This window comes from Pseudophryne corroboree (assembly GCF_028390025.1).
Source record: "Pseudophryne corroboree isolate aPseCor3 chromosome 3 unlocalized genomic scaffold, aPseCor3.hap2 SUPER_3_unloc_29, whole genome shotgun sequence".
Taxonomy (NCBI): domain Eukaryota; kingdom Metazoa; phylum Chordata; class Amphibia; order Anura; family Myobatrachidae; genus Pseudophryne; species Pseudophryne corroboree.
In genome coordinates this window covers 679,320-699,004 of record NW_026967518.1, presented here as the reverse complement: position 1 = coordinate 699,004, position 19,685 = coordinate 679,320, and the positions used below count along the sequence as shown (strand labels likewise).

The following is a 19,685-nucleotide window of genomic DNA, read 5'->3' as shown; positions in this document are numbered from 1 at the left end:
ATATATATATATATATATATACAGGTTAGTTACAGCATGTTCATTTTCACCCAGTAATAACAGTTGGTGCCGACAGGGTCACCCACATACTACTGTGTCTCCCCTACACCCACATACTACTGTGTCTCCCCTACACCCACATACTACTGTGTCTCCCCTACACCCACCTACTACTGTGTCTCCCCTACACCCACCTACTACTGTGTCTCCTCTACACCCACATACTACTGTGTCTCCTCTACACCCACCTACTACTGTGTCTCCCCTACACCCACATACTACTGTGTCTCCCCTACACCCACATACTACTGTGTCTCCTCTACACCCACATACTACTGTGTCTCCCCTACACCCACATACTACTGTGTATCCCCTACACCCACATACTACTGTGTATCCCCTACACCCACATACTACTGTGTATCCCCTACACCCACATACTACTGTGTCTCCCCTACACCCACATACTACTGTGTCTCCCCTACACCCACATACTACTGTGTATCCCCTACACCCACATACTACTGTGTATCCCCTACACCCACATACTACTGTGTATCCCCTACACCCACATACTACTGTGTCTCCTCTACACCCACATACTACTGTGTCTCCTCTACTCCCACCTACTACTGTGTCTCCCCTACACCCACATACTACTGTGTCTCCCCTACACCCACATACGATTGTGTCTCCCCTACACCCACATACTACTGTGTCTCCCCTACACCCACATACTACTGTGTCTCCCCTACACCCACATACTACTGTGTCTCCCCTACACCCACATACTACTGTGTCTCCCCTACACCCACATACTACTGTGTCTCCCCTACACCCACATACTACTGTGTCTCCCCTACAGCATAATACTACTGACCTGCTGACACTGCATCTACTGAATCAAGTATCAACAGGAGTCGGCGATGCCGACAGAGAGCATCCCATAGCTGTTTGCGACCTAGCACTCACACATGTTGACACGTGTACTAAAAAGCTATAGTGGGTATCTCTGACAGGGAACACACAGACATATATGCACAACACAATGATTACATGCCCATTATCTAAGATAGTGCTATATTTCCTTCTATATTGCACTAATCACTGTGCCCCCCCTTCGTTTACACTGTTTTGGCGGGGACATGCAGAAAATGGCGCTGAATCATGTTGTGAGGGCTAAGCCCCGCCCCTTCTCGTCGCGCTTCAGCCCCGCTTATATTTTAGCTTTTTATGCTGGCAGGGGTCCATATACAGAGCCTATGCACTGTATACGTGTTTAACCAGGCTTAATGGAGAGGATATTGCTGCCCAGGGCGCCACCCCTGCGCCCTGCACCCTTGTAAAGCCGTTAGTGTGTGGGAGCAATGGCGCGCAGTGCGACTGCTGCTTTATACTGGCGGGGGTATCGTACACGGTGCCCGGGCCCTGACTCTTGCCAGTGAAAAGACCCTCAGTAACTGCTGCCCAAGACGCTCCCCCCCAGCGCCCTGCTCCCTGTGAGTGCCGTTGGTGTGTGGGAGCATGGAGCGCAGCGCTACCGCGGCACTTACTTCCGTTACTGAAGTCTTCTGCCGTCTGATGTCTTCTGTTCTTCTCATACTCACCCGGCTTCTGGCTTCTGTCTTCTGTGAGGGGGGTGACGGCGTGGCTCCGGGAACAAGCAGCTAGGCCAGGGGTGGGCAATTATTTAAGCTGGGGGGCCACCGAACAGTTTTTAATGAATATCGGAGGGCCGCTCCCCCCCTTTCCCCGCAGGCACAAATAAACATACAATGTATAAACACCACTATAAGCCAGTATTAAAAAAAATCCCAAAAGATAACAAAACAGTGCTGAAAACAAAGACATCACCCAGTATTATGCTGTTATTGATAATATTAGCAGCATGATAGGGGCAGTATGTGCCACACCCATCCATCTTAATTTATTATAAATTACCTCCCCTCTCCCCTACCCGTCGACCGAGTCTCCCCGATTTGTGAGGCACAGAACTGACTAATACTGCAGTCAGTGAGAGCACCGGAGTCAGCCAGTCACTGGTTCAGCCTGTTCTCCTTTGGCGCTACCCTTGCACCTCGTCCGGCTCCATTAAAACCCCATGCGAGAACTACCTGAGGAGCTGCAGGAGCTACAGGCAGCCAGCCCAGCAGCCAGTCTCCCACTCTCACGTTAGGACTACGCAGCAGCCTCAACCGCGACAGACACAACCTGGCTGAGCTCCCGTCCTCTGTAAAAAAATGAAATACATCAGTCAGCAGACCGGCTGACGTGAGGCATCACGTGACACGACCGCGAGACCCGCGCCCAGGATTTCCTCAGCGGCGCCAGCAGCAGCTTTGGAGGTGCTGCATCGCAATCACAAACAGCTCAGCCTGTCGGGCCACTTGTGATTGCGCGCTGGTGGGAGGTAGCGGGCCGGGCAGGATCGGTTTGCGGGCCGCATCCAGCCCACGGGCCGTATGTTGCCCACCCCTAAGCTAGGCGCACCAAGTGATCGAACCCTCTGGAGCTAATGGTGTCCAGTAGCCTAAGAAGCAGAGCCCTTGAACTAAAAGGCCCTACACACATGCCGATATTTTGAAAGATATGAACGATCTCGTTCATAAATGAACGAGATCTCGTTCATATCTTTCAGTGTGGAGACTAAAGTGATGAACGATGCGCGTCCCCGCGCTCGTTCATCGCTGGTCTCCTGTCGGCTGAGCATGCTGGCCAATATGGACGATCTCGTCCATATTTGCCTGCACGTCTATGGAGCCGGGTGACGGGGGGAGTGAAGAAGCTTCACTCCCCCCGTCACTGCCCCCCCCCCGCCGCCGGGTCGCTCGTCGGCCGTATCGGCCGTCGGGCACCTCGGCAAGTGAGTAGGGCCTATAAGAAGAAGTAGGTCTGACTTCTCTCCCCTCACTCCCACGATGCAGGGAGCCTGTAGCCAGCAGGTCTCCCTGAACATAAAAAAGCCTAACATAAAGTCTTTTTCCAGAGAAACTCAGTAGAGCTTCCCTAGTGTGTGTCCAGTCTCTCCTGGGCACAGAATCTAACTGAGGTCTGGAGGAGGGGCATAGAGGGAGGAGCCAGTTCACACCCATTCAAAGTCTTAATAGTGTACCCATGTCTCCTGCGGATCCTGTCTATACCCCATGGTCCTTACGGAGTCTCCAGCATCCTCTAGGACATATGAGAAAATAATAATAATAATAATAGGACACCACAGGCTGCTTCTCCTGTATAAAAATAACAAGACACCACAGGCTGCACCCCTGTATAATAATAATAATAAAATTACACCACAGGCTACTCCCCCTGCATAATAATAACAGGACACCACAGGCTGCTTCCCCTGTATAATAATAATAATAATAATAATAATAATAATAATAATAATAATAATAAGAGGACACCACAGGCTACTGCCCTGAATAATAATAACAGGACACCACTGGCTGCTCCTCCTGTATAATAATAATAACAGGAAACTACAGGCTGCTCCCCCTGTATAATAATAATAATTACAGGACACCACAAGCTGCTCCCCCTGTATAATAATAATAATAATAATAATAATAATAACAACAACAACAGGACACCACAGGCTGCTCAACCTGTATTATTATATTATTAATAATAATAATAATAATAACAACTACAGGACACTACAGGCTGCTCCCCCTGTATAATAATAATAACAGGACACTACAGGCTGCTCCCCCTGTATAAGAATAATAACAGGACACCACAGGCCGCTCCCCCTGTATAATAATAATAACAGGACACCACAGGCTGCTCCCATACCTTCCAACATGACCCGCCCCACTAGGTACAAAATGCTCTGTTTCTGGACTTCCCTCTTAATTTATTATTGCCATCACCTGTGAAGAAACAGCTTTCTTATCATTTAACTAGTTCAACACAGGTGATGGAAATCATAAATTAAAAGGGAAGTCCAGAAACAGAGCATTTTGTACCTAGTGGGGCGGGTCATGTTGGAGGGTCTGACTTAGCCCACTTGATTTTAGCATCTACCAACAGGGCACCACAGTTTGCTCCCCCTGTATAATAATAATAATAACAGAACACCACAGGCTGCTCGTCCTGTATAATAATAATAATAATAATAATAACTGGACACCACAGGCTGCTCCTCCTGTATAATAACAATAACAGGACACCACAGGTTGCTCCCTCCGTATAATAATAATAATAACAGGACACCACAGGCTGCTCCCCCTGTATAATAATAATAACTGGACACCACAGGCTGCACCCCCTGTATAAAAATAACTGGACACCACAGGCTGCTCCTCCTGTGTAATAATAACAGGACACCACAGGCTGCTTCCCCTGTATAATAATAATAATAATAGGACACCACAGGCTGCTCCCCCTGTATAGTAATAATAACAGGGCACCACAGGCTGCTCCCCCTGTATAGTAATAATAACAGGGCACCACAGGCTGCTCCCCCTGTATAGTAATAATAACAGGGCACCAGAGGCTGCTCCCCCTGTATAGTAAGACGCCATTACCTGATCTCCACGGACATTGGGAGGCTGCAGCAGTCGATGAAAACTCACTTCCTGCATGTGGACCGCACAGTCCGGAAGTAAGGTGGAACGCACAGGCAGGAAGTAGGGCATGATTGGCAAAGGCTGCTTACTGGTTACTGGGTCCTCCCCTACTACACCCCGCCCACAGCCCCGGCATATGTAATCGATGTTAACACACATGTCGTCAGTGCAGGAGGCCGGCGGCCATTTTCTTGTAGACCAGTTCGGCAGCAGCAATAGGTTACCTGGCCGTGTAGTGACGTCAGGAGCGGCGGCCATTTTCCCCTGGTCTGAGCTCCGCCTTCCTTCTATCATTCCCACAAGGCAGCAGGAGCAGAGAGCAGCCATTGCTGTGTCTGGCAGCAGGTAATGATATTATTATTATTATTCTATAGGCTGAGCAGCTCTGGTGTCAGGTTCTGTACTACAGGGGGAGCAGCCTCTGGTGCCTTGTTATAGTGCAGCTGGAGCAGCCTCTGGTGCTGCATTATCCCTGTACAGGTGGCTGACACTCTAGTGTCCTATTACTGTAATACAGGTGGCTAAGACCCCGCCGTTACCGTAATACAGGTGGTGCAGACCCCGCCGTTACCGTAATACAGGTGGTGCAGACCCCGCCGTTACCGTAATACAGGGGGCGCAGACCCCACCGTTACCGTAATACAGGTGACGCAGACCCCGACGTTACCGTAATACAGGTTGTGCAGACCCCACCGTTACCGTTATACAGGTGTCGCAGACCTCGCCGTTACCGTAATACAGGTGGCGCAGACCCCGCCGTTACCGTAACACAGGTGACGCAGACCCCGACGTTACCGTAATACAGGTGGCGCAGACCCCGCCGTTACCGTAATACAGGTGGTGCAGACCCCGCCCTTACCGTAATACAGGTGGCGTATCGTTAAGTGTAATAAATTGATATCTTGCTGTGCAACATGTAATTGATTATGTGAATTATTAAAGTGAAAAATTAATATCTTTAATAATTTATTATAATTTACTATACTTCATTCTAATACACCTCATCCCTTATTTTTCCTCCTCACATCGTATATTTTAATATATTCATAATCACTATAATACTACTTTCTACTAATTATAGTGTTAATCAAAAAACGTTTACAGTTTAATTAATTATATACATACATTGGTTTGGATTAATTTTTCACTTTAATAATTCACATAATCAATTACATGTTGCACAGCAAGATATCAATTTATTACACGATACGTCATATGAATTAATTAATTTATGAACTCAGCCCATTAATAATTCAATTGGCATGCAAATATATAAGTAACCATGATATCAGGATACAGTCCTTATTAATTCATCTCCCGCATATCATATATATTATTTACACATCCTTAATTGCCGTCTTACAGAAACATCAAGTATCCTCAACCATGCAATTAAATGATCCAATGTGGGTTGACCCAGTGTTAAACAATTATCAGGTCCAATTAATCATCAGCACTCTTGTTTAAAAACTGCAACTCTCAGCTAACACATCACGTCCTGTGATCAAGCACTCAATGCGAAACGTACGTCAGGAGGAAGTACCGCGATCACGTGATGCGCACACGTGACCGCACTAGCCGGAATCCCGAGGACAGTCACCAGGCAACGGCCGCAAGCTCCGTCTTCTGAACGGGGACACCTCGACCACACGCCGCTGCAGCCCCTGAAGTCTCTGGAGCACGGGCACGGCAGCAGGCGGGTCCCACAGTTAAGACCGGAGCTGGTATCGTATACCCCGCACTCCCTTTATTGCGATCTGCACATACAATAATCAGCTTGTCAGCAAAAAAGTTTTTTCCTCCCTCTATTCTTCTCTTCCTTTCTTCCTGTCTTTGAGCTATTAGTAGCCATTACAAGTGACATCATATTTTCCAGCCGTATTGTCACACTCATACTATGTTAAAGAGCAATACAGGATAAACTGTCCCAACCAGCAATACCACAAGGATTTTATACCCTCAGCATCAAGGTATAAAATTGGGATTATCCACACTGGCTATAAACATTAATAGCAAGTTGATATCAATTCTATAGGTATCACTGACTGTGTTTTTTCTTTTGAAATTCAATAATGGCAAATTTCAGCAAATGCTCAGAACTTTGAACTTATTAGGCTCAAGCAAATCAACATATGTGCAAATCATCTACAAGCACCTAGTTCCAGCCTGCTTTCCTACAATATATGCAGGTATTCATTAGAGGTTCTAGGCATCAGGCACCTTTCAGCCATTGTCTGGTTTAGTGCATAAGGGTGTTCCATAAATTGACTATTTAGAAAATTCATTTCTGTGCAGCATAATTATATCCTGCACCTATATAGTTACTGATTTTGGTCCGGCCGTTCTGGTGTTCTTTGGGCATTTTCAGGAGTGATAGGCAAGTCCTAATTGTGGACAGTGTGTGGTGTCCAGGAATTTTACCCACATAACAGGCCTTCACTCATGTGTATATTGTTATCTGTGGTTGATATGTTACAGGGTGATTAAGCCAGGTGGCTACCCATTATCCCATTTAATCTTTCGAACATTGTACCATATTGTTAGGGTCTCCTGCCCTGTGCTGCCACGTCGTCATGGCAACGGGAGACAAGTGCTAGTGGAGTAACCTGAGCGCAGCTGATACTCCGGTTCGGGTCTTTTGCTGTTCAGTGGTTATAGGCTCTGTGCACGGCAGGGGATCCGGTGCTGGTTTTTGTGCTCACAGTCTGTGAGGTCTGATTGGGGCGTGGACAGCACCTGCTTTATAAGGCCTCTTCTCAGGGTAAGCAGATGCTGCTGAATCTTTGTTGGTTAGTCAGTTCATGAAAGTTAGCCAGTACTGTGTAGCTTTGTATTTGTTTGTTGCTTACTGCAAATAGGCCTGGGGATTTGGTATTACACTCTGCCAGTCCAGACCTAGCAGTAAGACTGGAGTCAGTCGTTTAGCTTGCTGGGGTTCTGTTACTACTCTGTGAACTTAGCAAGTTTGCGGCTGTATTCTAAGACTTGCCTGTCTAATCCTGTCTCACTGTGCTAGGTGTCAGGGGTCAGTTTAGTGGCAGTAAGCTAAAACCTGTGCACTGCAAGTGAGAATCAGGATTGTGGAGACTCTCCTTGTGTCTATCATTCCATCTCTGACCAAGGAGTTTACTGCCACTCCCGTTGGTAACCCTTTAGGGTTTTGCTGTTGCCCTTAGCAACAGCATTTCGGGTTCTCTATGTATTAAAACACAACATCTTGTTTTTTCCATCTGAGCAGTTCTAATACAAGGGAGATACCCAGTTCCTTAGCCTCTGGGCTTCTCTGTTCACTTTGTGTGTATTTTGTTACCCTATCACCTTCTGTGTACGTTATGTCATATTCCCCAGTTTGTCTGTGAGTCCATTTGTTTTGCATAACAGTTCAAACACCAGTACATTCCTGCAGACACTGGAGTGCATAACAGTTCTGACACCAGTACTTTCCTGCAGGCACTGGTGTGCATAACACATATGTATATAAAATTCGCTATCTTTTGCAATCACAATTTATAAATTTGGATGATTCAGGATGGTGAGTACAATATTTGCGGTCATACCTCACTGGAAATGCCCAATCTCTTCTGACCTTGGAAGCTAAGCAGTGAAAGGCCGGGTTAGTAAAAGGATGGGTGACCACCTTTGAACACCCAGGTACTGCAACAAATTGACTCCCCTATAGTGTCATCCACACCCAAAATATTGGGCATTTGGAACTCCAAAAAATTGGTTTGCATCAGTGAAAAGGCAAGCCCAAATTGTGGATGCTGTGTAACCTTCCCGTTACAAAAATAGGCCGTCAATATGTTTATATCTTATTTGTGACTGCCAAGTTAAAGGGTAACTAAACCAAGTGGCTGCACGTATTTAGGTGATCCAAGAGGGAGAGTACAATATCTGCGGTCATACATCACTGGAGATGCCCAATCTCTTCTGACCTTTGAAGCTAAGCAGTGAAAGGCCGGGTTAGTACTAGGATGGGAGACCACCTCTGAACACCCTGGTACTGCAAGAAATTGACTCCCCTATACAGTGCACCCACCCATATATATACTACTGGGTACCTGACTCTCGTATGACCTATGATTTAACTCTCTGTATTTATTGTAATCCACAATGGATATCTGCTGAACAAATGATGGTCATACATTACATGAGTCTGAATGTGTAATGATTAATGAACTCTGTAACCACAGCCATTAATCTCCGGCAACTGATACATTGTGATATGTATATCACGTACTATTTGTAATTTGTTCTATATTTTCGCAAAGCTTCTAATTTTTCACGCAGATACTCCTTAAAAAAATTCTTTAATGTGTAACCTAATAAAAATGGTTTTACCAGTATTAATAAATTACATTTCCACCCTCTGAATTAGAGTGCTCTCAAAAAAGAGTCTACTTTCCAACACTTCTTTGTTTTGGTTTTTTCTTGAAGGACAAAAAGCTGCCAACTACAGCCAGGTCCCAGGAACAAAAGTCCTCCCTGGCCTCTACTAAATCCACCGCATGACGCTGGGGCTCCACGGGTGGAGTCCACTCCTGTGGGGGCATGTCTTCGTCTTCAGCCAGGTCTGGGTTAATTCTCAAGTGGACCCCTGGGCAATAGACATTGTTTCCCAGGGGTACAAGCTGGAATTCGAAGAGGTGCCTCCTCGCCGGTTTATCAAATCGGTTCTGCCGGCTTCTTCCCCAGAGAGCGAGGTAGTTTTCGCAGCAATTCAAAAGTTGTGCCTTCAACAAGTGGTGGTCAAAGTTCCCTTGCAGCAGCAGGGGATGGGCTATTACTCAACCCTGTTTATGGTCCCGAAACCGGACGGTTCGGTCAGACCTATTCTGAATTTAAAATCCTTAAACCTGTACTTAAAGAGGTTCAAGTTCATGATGGAATCGCTCAGGGAGGTCATCGCCAGTCTGGAAGAGGGAGATTATATGGTGTCCCTAGACATAAAAGATGCATACCTTCATGTCCCCATTTATCAACCTCATCAGGTGTTCCTGAGATTTGTGGTGCAGGATTGTCATACCAATTTCAGACGTTGCCGTTTGGGCTTTCCATGGCCCTGAGAATTTTTACCAAATTAATGGCAGAGATGATGGTGCTCCTGCGCAAGCAGGGTGTCACAATTATTCCATACTTGGACGATCTCCTGATAAAAGCGAGATCGAGAGAACGACTGCTAGACAGCGTATCACTCTCCCTGAGGGTGTTACAACAACACGGTTGGATTCTAAATCTGCCAAAGTCACAGTTGGTTCCAACGTCCCGATTGCCTTTCTTAGGCATGATTCTGGACACGGAACAAAAGAGAGTCTTCCGATGGAAAAGGCCCAGGAACTTCAGAGCTTGGTCAGGGACCTGTTGAGGCCAGACAGGGTGTCGGTCCATCAATGCACTCGAGTGCTGGGAAAGATGGTGGCGTCTTACGAGGCCATTCTATTCGTCAGGTTCCATGCAAGGACTTTTCAGTGGGACCTTCTGAACAAGTGGTCCGGGTCTCATCTACAGATTCATCAGATGATCTGCCTGTCCCCCAGGGCCATGGTGTCTCTCCTGTGGTGGCTGCAGAGTGCTCACCTTCTAGAGGGTCGCAGGTTCGGTATCCAAGACTGGATTCTAGTGGCCACAGACGCGAGCCTCCGAGGATGGGAAGCAGTCACACAGGGAAGAAACTTCCAGGGTCTGTGGTCAAGCCAGGAGGCGTGTCTACACATCAACGTTTTGGAATTAAGGGCAATATACAACGGCCTTCGCCAGGCGGAGACCTTACTTCGAGGTCTACCGGTTCTGATTCAGTCAGACAACGTCACAGCAGTAGCTCATGAAAACCGCCAAGGCGGCACGAGGAGCAGAGTGGCAATGGCAGAAGTCTCAAAGATTCTTTGATGGGCGGAGAGTCATGTAAGTGCGCTGACAGCAGTCTTCATTCCGGGGGTGGACAACTGGGAAGCAGACTTCCTAAGCAGATACTGGTTTTTGTGCTCACAGTCTGTGAGGTCTGAGTGGGGCGTGGACAGCACCAGCTTTATAAACCCTCTTCTCAGGTTAAGCAGATGCTGCTGAATCTTTGTTGGTTAGTCAGTTTCTGAAAGTTAGCCAGTACTGTGTAACTTTGTATTTGTTTGTTGCTTACTGCAAATAGGCCTTGGGATTTGGTACTACACTCTGCCAATCCAGACCTAGCAGCAAGACTGGAGTCAGTCGTTTAACTTGCTGGGGTTCTTTTGCTACTCTGTGAACTTAGCAAGTTTGCGGCTGTATTCTCAGACTTGCCTGCCAAAATCCTTTCTCACTGTGCAAGGTGTTCAGGTGTCAGTTTAGTGGCAGTAAGCTGAACCAGTGCACTGCAAGTGAGGACTATGATTGTGGAGACTCTCCTTGTGTCTATTATTCCATCTCTGACCAAGGAGTTTACTGCCACACCCGTTGGTAACCCTTTAGGGTTTTGCTGTTGCCCTTAGCAACAGCATTTCGGGTTCTCTACGTATTAAAACACAACATCTCGCTTCTTTACATCTGAGCATTCCTAATACTAGGGAGACACCCAGTTTCTTAGCCTCTGGGCTTCTCTGTTCACTTTGTGTTTATTTTGTTACCCTATCACCTTCTGTGTATGTAATGTCATATTCCTTAGTCTGTCTGTGAGTTCATTTGTTTTGCATCCCTCTCCGTTCAGACACCAGTACATTCCTGCAGGCACAGGTGTGCATAACAGCAAGCTACCCCCAGCAAGCTGACCCCTTGACATTATACAGTAACACCAGGGGGCATGTCTGGGTGATGACTGGAGAGGTGATAGCTGGGAATGGGACATTATACAGTAACACCGGGGGATGTGTCTGGGTGATGGCTGGAGAGGTGACTGCTGGGAATGGGGCATTATACAGTAACACCAGGGGATGTGTCTGGGTGATGACTGGAGAGGTGACTGCTGGGAATGGGCATTATACAGTAACACCAGGGGACGTACCTGGGTGATGACCGGAGAAATGACTGCTGGGAATGGAGCATTCTACAGTAACATCAGGAGACGTGTCTGGGTGATGACTGGAGAGGTGATAGCTGGGAATGGGACATTATACAGTAACACCGGGGGATGTGTCTGGGTGATGACTGGAGAGGTGACTGCTGGGAATAGGACATTATACGGTAACACCAGGGGATGTGTCCGGGTAATGACTGGAGAGGTGACTGCTGGGAATGAGACATTATACAGTAACACCAGGGGTTTTGTCCGGGTAATGACTGGAGAGGTGACTGCTGGGAATGGGACATTATACTATGACACCAGGAGACGTGTCTGGGTGATGACTGGAGAGGTGACTGCTGGGAATGGGCATTATACAGTAACACCAGGAGACGTGTCTGGGTGATGACTGGAGAGGTGACTGCTGGGAATGGGACATTATACAGTAACACCAGGGGACGTGTCTGGGTGATGACTGGAGAGGTGACTGCTGGGAATGGGGCATTATACAGTAACACCGGGGGATGTGTCTGGGTGATGACTGGAGAGGTGACTTCTGGGAATGGGGCTTTATACATTAACACCGGGGGATGTGTCTGGGTGATAGAGGTGAATGCTGGGAATGGGGCATTAGGGGTGTGTCTGGGTGATGACTGGAGAGGTGACTTCTGGGAATCGGGCTTTATACAGTAACACCAGGGGATGTGTCCGGGTGGTAGAGGTGAATGCCGGGAACGGGACATTATACATTAACACCGGGGGACGTGTCTGGGTGATGACTGGAGACGTGACTGCTGGGAATGGGACATTATACAGTAACACCAGGGGACGTGCCTGCGTGATGACTGGAGATGTGACTGCTGGGAATGGGCATTATACATTAACACCAGGGGACGTACCTGGGTGATGACTGGAGAGGTGATAGCTGGGAATGGGACATTATACAGTAACACCGGGGGATGTGTCTGGGTGATGGCTGGAGAGGTGACTGCTGGGAATGGGGCATTATACAGTAACACCAGGGGATGTGTCTGGGTGATGACTGGAGATGTGACTGCTGGGAATGGGCATTATACATTAACACCAGGGGACGTACCTGGGTGATGACCGGAGAAATGACTGCTGGGAATGGAGCATTCTACAGTAACACCAGGAGACGTGTCTGGGTGATGACTGGAGAGGTGATAGCTGGGAATGGGACATTATACAGTAACACCGGGGGATGTGTCTGGGTGATGACTGGAGAGGTGACTGCTGGGAATAGGACATTATACGGTAACACCAGGGGATGTGTCCGGGTAATGACTGGAGAGGTGACTGCTGGGAATGGGACATTATACAGTAACACCAGGGGACGTGTCTGGGTGATGACTGGAGAGGTGACTGCTGGGAATGGGGCATTATACAGTAACACCGGGGGATGTGTCTGGGTGATGACTGGAGAGGTGACTTCTGGGAATCGGGCTTTATACATTAACACCGGGGGATGTGTCTGGGTGATAGAGGTGAATGCTGGGAATGGGGCATTAGGGGTGTGTCTGGGTGATGACTGGAGAGGTGACTTCTGGGAATCGGGCTTTATACAGTAACACCAGGGGATGTGTCCGGGTGGTAGAGGTGAATGCCGGGAACGGGACATTATACATTAACACCGGGGGACGTGTCTGGGTGATGACTGGAGACGTGACTGCTGGGAATGGGACATTATACAGTAACACCAGGGGACGTGCCTGCGTGATGACTGGAGAGGTGACTTCTGGGAATGGGGCTTTATACAGTAACACCAGGGGACGTACCTGTGTGATGACTGGAGAAATGACTGCTGGGAATGGGGCATTCTACAGTAACACCAGGGGATGTGTCTGGGTGATGACTGGAGAGGTGATAGCTGGGAATGGGACATTATACAGTAACACCGGGGGATGTGTCTGGGTGATGACTGGAGAGGTGACTGCTGGGAATAGGACATTATACAGTAACACCAGGGGATGTGTCCGGGTAATGACTGGAGAGGTGACTGCTGGGAAAGGTCATTATACAGTAACACCAGGAGATGTGTCTGGGTGATGACTGGAGAGGTGACTGCCGGGAATGGGACATTATACAATAACACCGGGGGACGTGTCTGGGTAATGACTGGAGAGGTGGCTGCTGGGAATGGGACATTATACAGTAACACCAGGGGACGTGTCTGGGTGATGACTGGAGAGGTGACTGCCGGGAATGGGACATTATACAATAACACAGGGGGACGTGTCTGGGTGATGACTGGAGAGGTGACTGCTGGGAATGGGACATTATACAGTAACACCGGGGGATGTGTCTGGGTGATGGCTGGAGAGGTGACTGCTGGGAATGAGACATTATACAGTAACACCAGGGGTTTTGTCCAGGTAATGACTGGAGAGGTGACTGCTGGGAATGGGACATTATACTATGACACCAGGAGACGTGTCTGGGTGATGACTGGAGAGGTGACTGCTGGGAATGGGCATTATACAGTAACACCAGGAGACGTGTCTGGGTGATGACTGGAGAGGTGACTGCTGGGAATGGGACATTATACAGTAACACCAGGGGACGTGTCTGGGTGATGACTGGAGAGGTGACTGCTGGGAATGGGGCATTATACAGTAACACCGGGGGATGTGTCTGGGTGATGACTGGAGAGGTGACTGCCAGGAATGGGACATTATACAATAACACCGTGGGACGTGTCTGGGTGATAGAGGTGAATGCTGGGAATGGGGCATTAGGGGTGTGTCTGGGTGATGACTGGAGAGGTGACTTATGGGAATCGGGCTTTATACAGTAACACCAGGGGATGTGTCCGGGTGATAGAGGTGAATGCCAGGAACGGGACATTATACATTAACACCGGGGGACGTGTCTGGGTGATGACTGGAGACGTGACTGCTGGGAATGGGACATTATACAGTAACACCAGGGGACGTGCCTGGGTGATGACTGGAGAGGTGACTTCTGGGAATGGGGCTTTATACAGTAACACCAGGGGACGTACCTGTGTGATGACTGGAGAAATGACTGCTGGGAATGGGGCATTCTACAGTAACACCAGGAGACGTGTCTGGGTGATGACTGGAGAGGTGATAGCTGGGAATGGGACATTATACAGTAACACCGGGGGATGTGTCTGGGTGATGACTGGAGAGGTGACTGCTGGGAATAGGACATTATACAGTAACACCAGGAGACGTGTCTGGGTGATGACTGGAGAGGTGACTGCTGGGAATGGGCATTATACAGTAACACCAGGAGGCGTGTCTGGGTGATGACTGGAGAGGTGACTGCCGAGAATGGGACATTATACAATAACACCGGGGGACGTGTCTGGGTAATGACTGGAGAGGTGGCTGCTGGGAATGGGACATTATACAGTAACACCAGGGGACGTGTCTGGGTGATGACTGGAGAGGTGACTGCTGGGAATGGGGCTTTATACATTAACACCGGGGGATGTGTCTGGGTGATAGAGGTGAATGCTGGGAATGGGGCATTAGGGGTGTGTCTGGGTGATGACTGGAGAGGTGACTTCTGGGAATGGGGCTTTATACAGTAACACCAGGGGATGTGTCCGGGTGATAGAGGTGAATGCCGGGAATGGGACATTATACAATAACACCGGGGGACGTGTCTGGGTGATGACTGGAGAGGTGACTGCTGGTAATGGGCATTATACAGTAACACCAGGGGACGTATCTGTGTGATGACTGGAGAAATGACTGCTGGGAATGGGGCATTCTACAGTAACACCAGGAGACGTGTCTGGGTGATGACTGGAGAGGTGATAGCTGGGAATGGGACATTATACAGTAACACCGGGGGATGTGTCTGGGTCATGACTGGAGAGGTGACTGCTGGGAATGGGACATTATACTATAACACCAGGACACGTGTCAGGGTGATGACTGGAGAGGTGACTGCTGGGAATGAGCATTATACAGTAACACCAGGAGACGTGTCTGGGTGATGACTGGAGAGGTGGCTGCTGGGAATGGGACATTATACAGTAACACCAGGGGACGTGTCTGGGTGATGACTGGAGAGGTGACTGCTGGGAATGGGGCATTATACAGTAACACCAGGGGTTGTGTCTGGGGGATGACTGGAGAGGTGACTGCTGGGAATGGGACATTATACAGTAACACCGGGGGACGTGTCTGGGTGATGACTGGAGAGATGACTGCTGGTAATGGGACATTATACAGTAACACCAGGGGACGTGCCTGGGTGATGACTGGAGAGGTGACTGCTGGGAATGGGAAATTATACAGTAACACCAGGGGACGTGCCTGGGTGATGACTGGAGAGGTGACTTCTGGGAATGGGGCTTTATACATTAACACCGGGGGATGTGTCTGGGTGATAGAGGTGAATGCTGGGAATGGGGCATTAGGGATGTGTCTGGGTGATGACTGGAGAGGTGACTGCTGGGAATGGGGCATTATACAGTAACACCAGGGGACGTACCTGTGTGATGACTGGAGAAATGACTGCTGGGAATGGGGCATTCTACAGTAACACCAGGAGACGTGTCTGGGTGATGACTGGAGAGGTGACTGCTGGGAATGGGACATTAAACAGTAACACCGGGGGATGTGTCTGGGTCATGACTGGAGAGGTGACTGCTGGTAATAGGACATTATACAGTAACACCAGGGGATCTGTCCGGGTAATGACTGGAGAGGTGTCTGCTGGGAATGGGACATTATACTATAACACCAGGAGACGTGTCAGGGTGATGACTGGAGAGGTGACTGCTGGGAATGAGCATTATACAGTAACACCAGGAGACGTGTCTGGGTGATGACTGGAGAGGTGGCTGCTGGGAATGGGACATTATACAGTAACACCAGGGGACTTGTCTGGGTGATGACTGGAGAGGTGACTGCCGGGAATGGGACATAATACAATAACACCGGGGGACGTGTCTGGGTGATGACTGGAGAGGTGACTGCTGGTAATAGGACATTATACAGTAACACCAGGGGATGAGTCCGGGTAATGACTGGAGAGGTGACTGCTGGGAATGAGCATTATACAGTAACACCAGGAGACGTGTCTGGGTGATGACTGGAGAGGTGGCTGCTGGGAATGGGACATTATACAGTAACACCAGTGGACGTGTCTGGGTGATGACTGGAGAGGTGACTGCCGGGAATGGGACATTATACAATAACACCGGGGGACGTGTCTGGGTGATGACTGGAGAGGTGACTGCTGGTAATGGGACATTATACAGTAACACCAGGGGACGTGCCTGGGTGATGACTGGAGAGGTGACTTCTGGGAATGGGGCTTTATACATTAACACCGGGGGATGTGTCTGGGTGATGACTGGAGAGGTGACTGCTGGGAATAGGACATTATACAGTAACACCAGGGGATGTGTCCGGGTAATGACTGGAGAGGTGACTGCTGGGAATGGGACATTATACTATAACACCAGGAGACGTGTCTGGGTGACTGCTGAGAATGGGCATTATACAGTAACACCAGGGGATGTGTCTGGGTGATGACTGGAGAGGTGACTGCTGGGAATAGGACATTATACAGAAACACCAGGGGATGTGTCCGGGTAATGACTGGAGAGGTGACTGCTGGGAATGGGACATTATACAGTAACACCAGGGGATGTGTCTGGGTGATGACTGGAGAGATGACTGCTGGGAATGGGACATTATACAGTAACACCTGGGGACGTGTCTGGGTGATGACTGTATCATTGTGTGTGTCAGGTATCTATAAGGTGTCAGGATGTCACTGTCTATGTCTCCATGCAGGAGGGGGAGTTTATAGAGGAACACAGGGGTCTGTACAAGGACGTGATGATGGAGAATCACCGGCCCCTCACATCACTGGGTAAGAGGAGACTGTCATGTATTGTACAGGGGAGAGCAGGTATGGGGCCCCCTATATACACACATCATCTGATAATCACATATATACACTGTACTCAGTCACTGTGTGTCTCCTACAGATGGGCCCAGTAACAGAGATACCCCAGAGAGATGTCCCCATCCTCTGTATTCCCAGGACTGTACAGAGGAGAATCACAGGATCCCACAGGAGGATCAGGTAGGTGGGATTTAGGGTCTCCCCATATACCAAAGTGACTGTCACTATATGATCTGTAGAGGAGCTCTGTGTCTTATACACTGATATTATACTGTTTCACATCAGTTTAATCTAACACTATGCAAATGCCATTGTATTATTTTTTGGGTTATTTAGGTAGAACGTCTGTCTGATATAAAGCCAGAAGATATAGAGGGAGAAGAAGAGACGTATGTGACGGATATAAAGGCAGAAGATTTAGAGGAAGAAGAAGAGACGTATGTGACTGATATAAAGGCAGAAGATATAAAGGGAGAAGAAGAGACGTATGTGACTGATATAAAGGCAGAAGATATAGAGGGAGAAGAAGAGACGTATGTGACTGATATAAAGGCAAAAGATATAGAGGAAGAAGAAGAGACGTATGTGACTGATATAGAGGCAGAAAATACAGAGGGAGAAGAAGAGACGTATGTTACTGATATGAAGGCAGAAGATATACAGGGAGAAGAAGAGACGTATGTGACTGATATAAAGGCAGAAGATATAGAGGAAAAAGAAGAGACGTATGTGACTGATATAAAGACAGAAGATATAGAGGGAGTAAAAGAGACGTATGTGACTGATATAAAGGCAGAAAATATAGAGGGAGAAAAAGAGACGTATGTGACTGATATGAAGGCAGAAGATATAGAGGGAGAAGAAGAGACGTATGTGACTGATATAAAGGCAGAAGATATAGAGGGAGAAGAAGAGACGTATGTGACTGATATGAAGGCAGAAGATATAGAGGGAGAAGAAGAGACGTATATGACTGATATAAAGGCAGAAGATATGGAGGGAGAAGAAGAGACACATGTGACTGATATGAAGGCAGAAGATATGGAGGTAGAAGAAGAGACGTATGTGACTGATATGAAGACAGAAGATATAGAAGGAGAAGAAGAGACATATGTGACTGATATAAAGGCAGAAGATATAGAGGGAGAAGAAGAGACGTATGTGACTGATATAAAGGCAGAAGATATAGAGGGAGAAGAAGAGATGTATGTGACTGATATAAAGGCAGAAGATATAGAGGGAGAAGAGACGTATGTGACTGATATGAAGGCAGAAGATATAGAGGGAGAAGAAGAGACGTATGTGACTGATATAAAGGCAGAAGATATAGAGGGAGAAGAAGAGACGTATGTGACTGATATAAAGGCAGAAGATAGAGAGGAAGAAGAAGAGACGTATGTGACGGATATAAAGGCAGAAGATATAGAGGAAGAAGAAGAGACGTATGTGACTGATATAAAGGCAGAAGATATAGAGGGAGAAGAAGAGACGTATGTGACTGATATAAAGGCAGAAGATATAGAGGGAGAAGAAGAGACGTATGTGACTGATATAAAGGCAGAAGATATAGAGGGAGAAGAAGAGACGTATGTGACTGATATAAAGGCAGAAGATATAGAGGGAGAAGAAGAGACGTATGTGACTGATATAAAGGCAGAAGATACAGAGGGAGAAGAAGAGACGTATGTTACTGATATGAAGGCAGAAGATACAGAGGGAGAAGAAGAGACGTATGTGACTGATATAAAGGCAGAAGATATAGAGGGAGAAGAAGAGACGTATGTGACTGATATAAAGGCAGAAGATATAGAGGGAGAAGAAGAGACGTATGTGACTGATATAAAGGCAGAAGATACAGAGGGAGAAGAAGAGACGTATGTTACTGATATGAAGGCAGAAGATACAGAGGGAGAAGAAGAGACGTATGTGACTGATATAAAGGCAGAAGATATAGAGGGAGTAAAAGAGACGTATGTGACTGATATAAAGGCAGAAAATATAGAGGGAGAAAAAGAGACATATGTGACTGATATAAAGGCAGAAGATATAGAGGGAGAAGAAGAGACGTATGTGACTGATATAAAGGCAGAAGATATAGAGGGAGAAGAAGAGACGTATGTGACTGATATGAAGGCAGAAGATACAGAGGGAGAAGAAGACACGTATGTGAGGGGTGATCAGCAGTGTAAGGAGGAGGAGATACCTACAGATATCAGCACAGGTGAGTA

General features: G+C 47.7%; 2 pseudogenes; both read left to right on the top strand.

Moving 5' to 3' along the window:
- Positions 1–8,114: 8,114 nt before the first annotated feature.
- LOC134983925 (5S ribosomal RNA) lies at positions 8,115–8,234 on the top strand (annotated as a pseudogene).
- Positions 8,235–8,463: 229 nt separating this feature from the next.
- LOC134983928 (5S ribosomal RNA) lies at positions 8,464–8,583 on the top strand (annotated as a pseudogene).
- Positions 8,584–19,685: the final 11,102 nt, after the last annotated feature.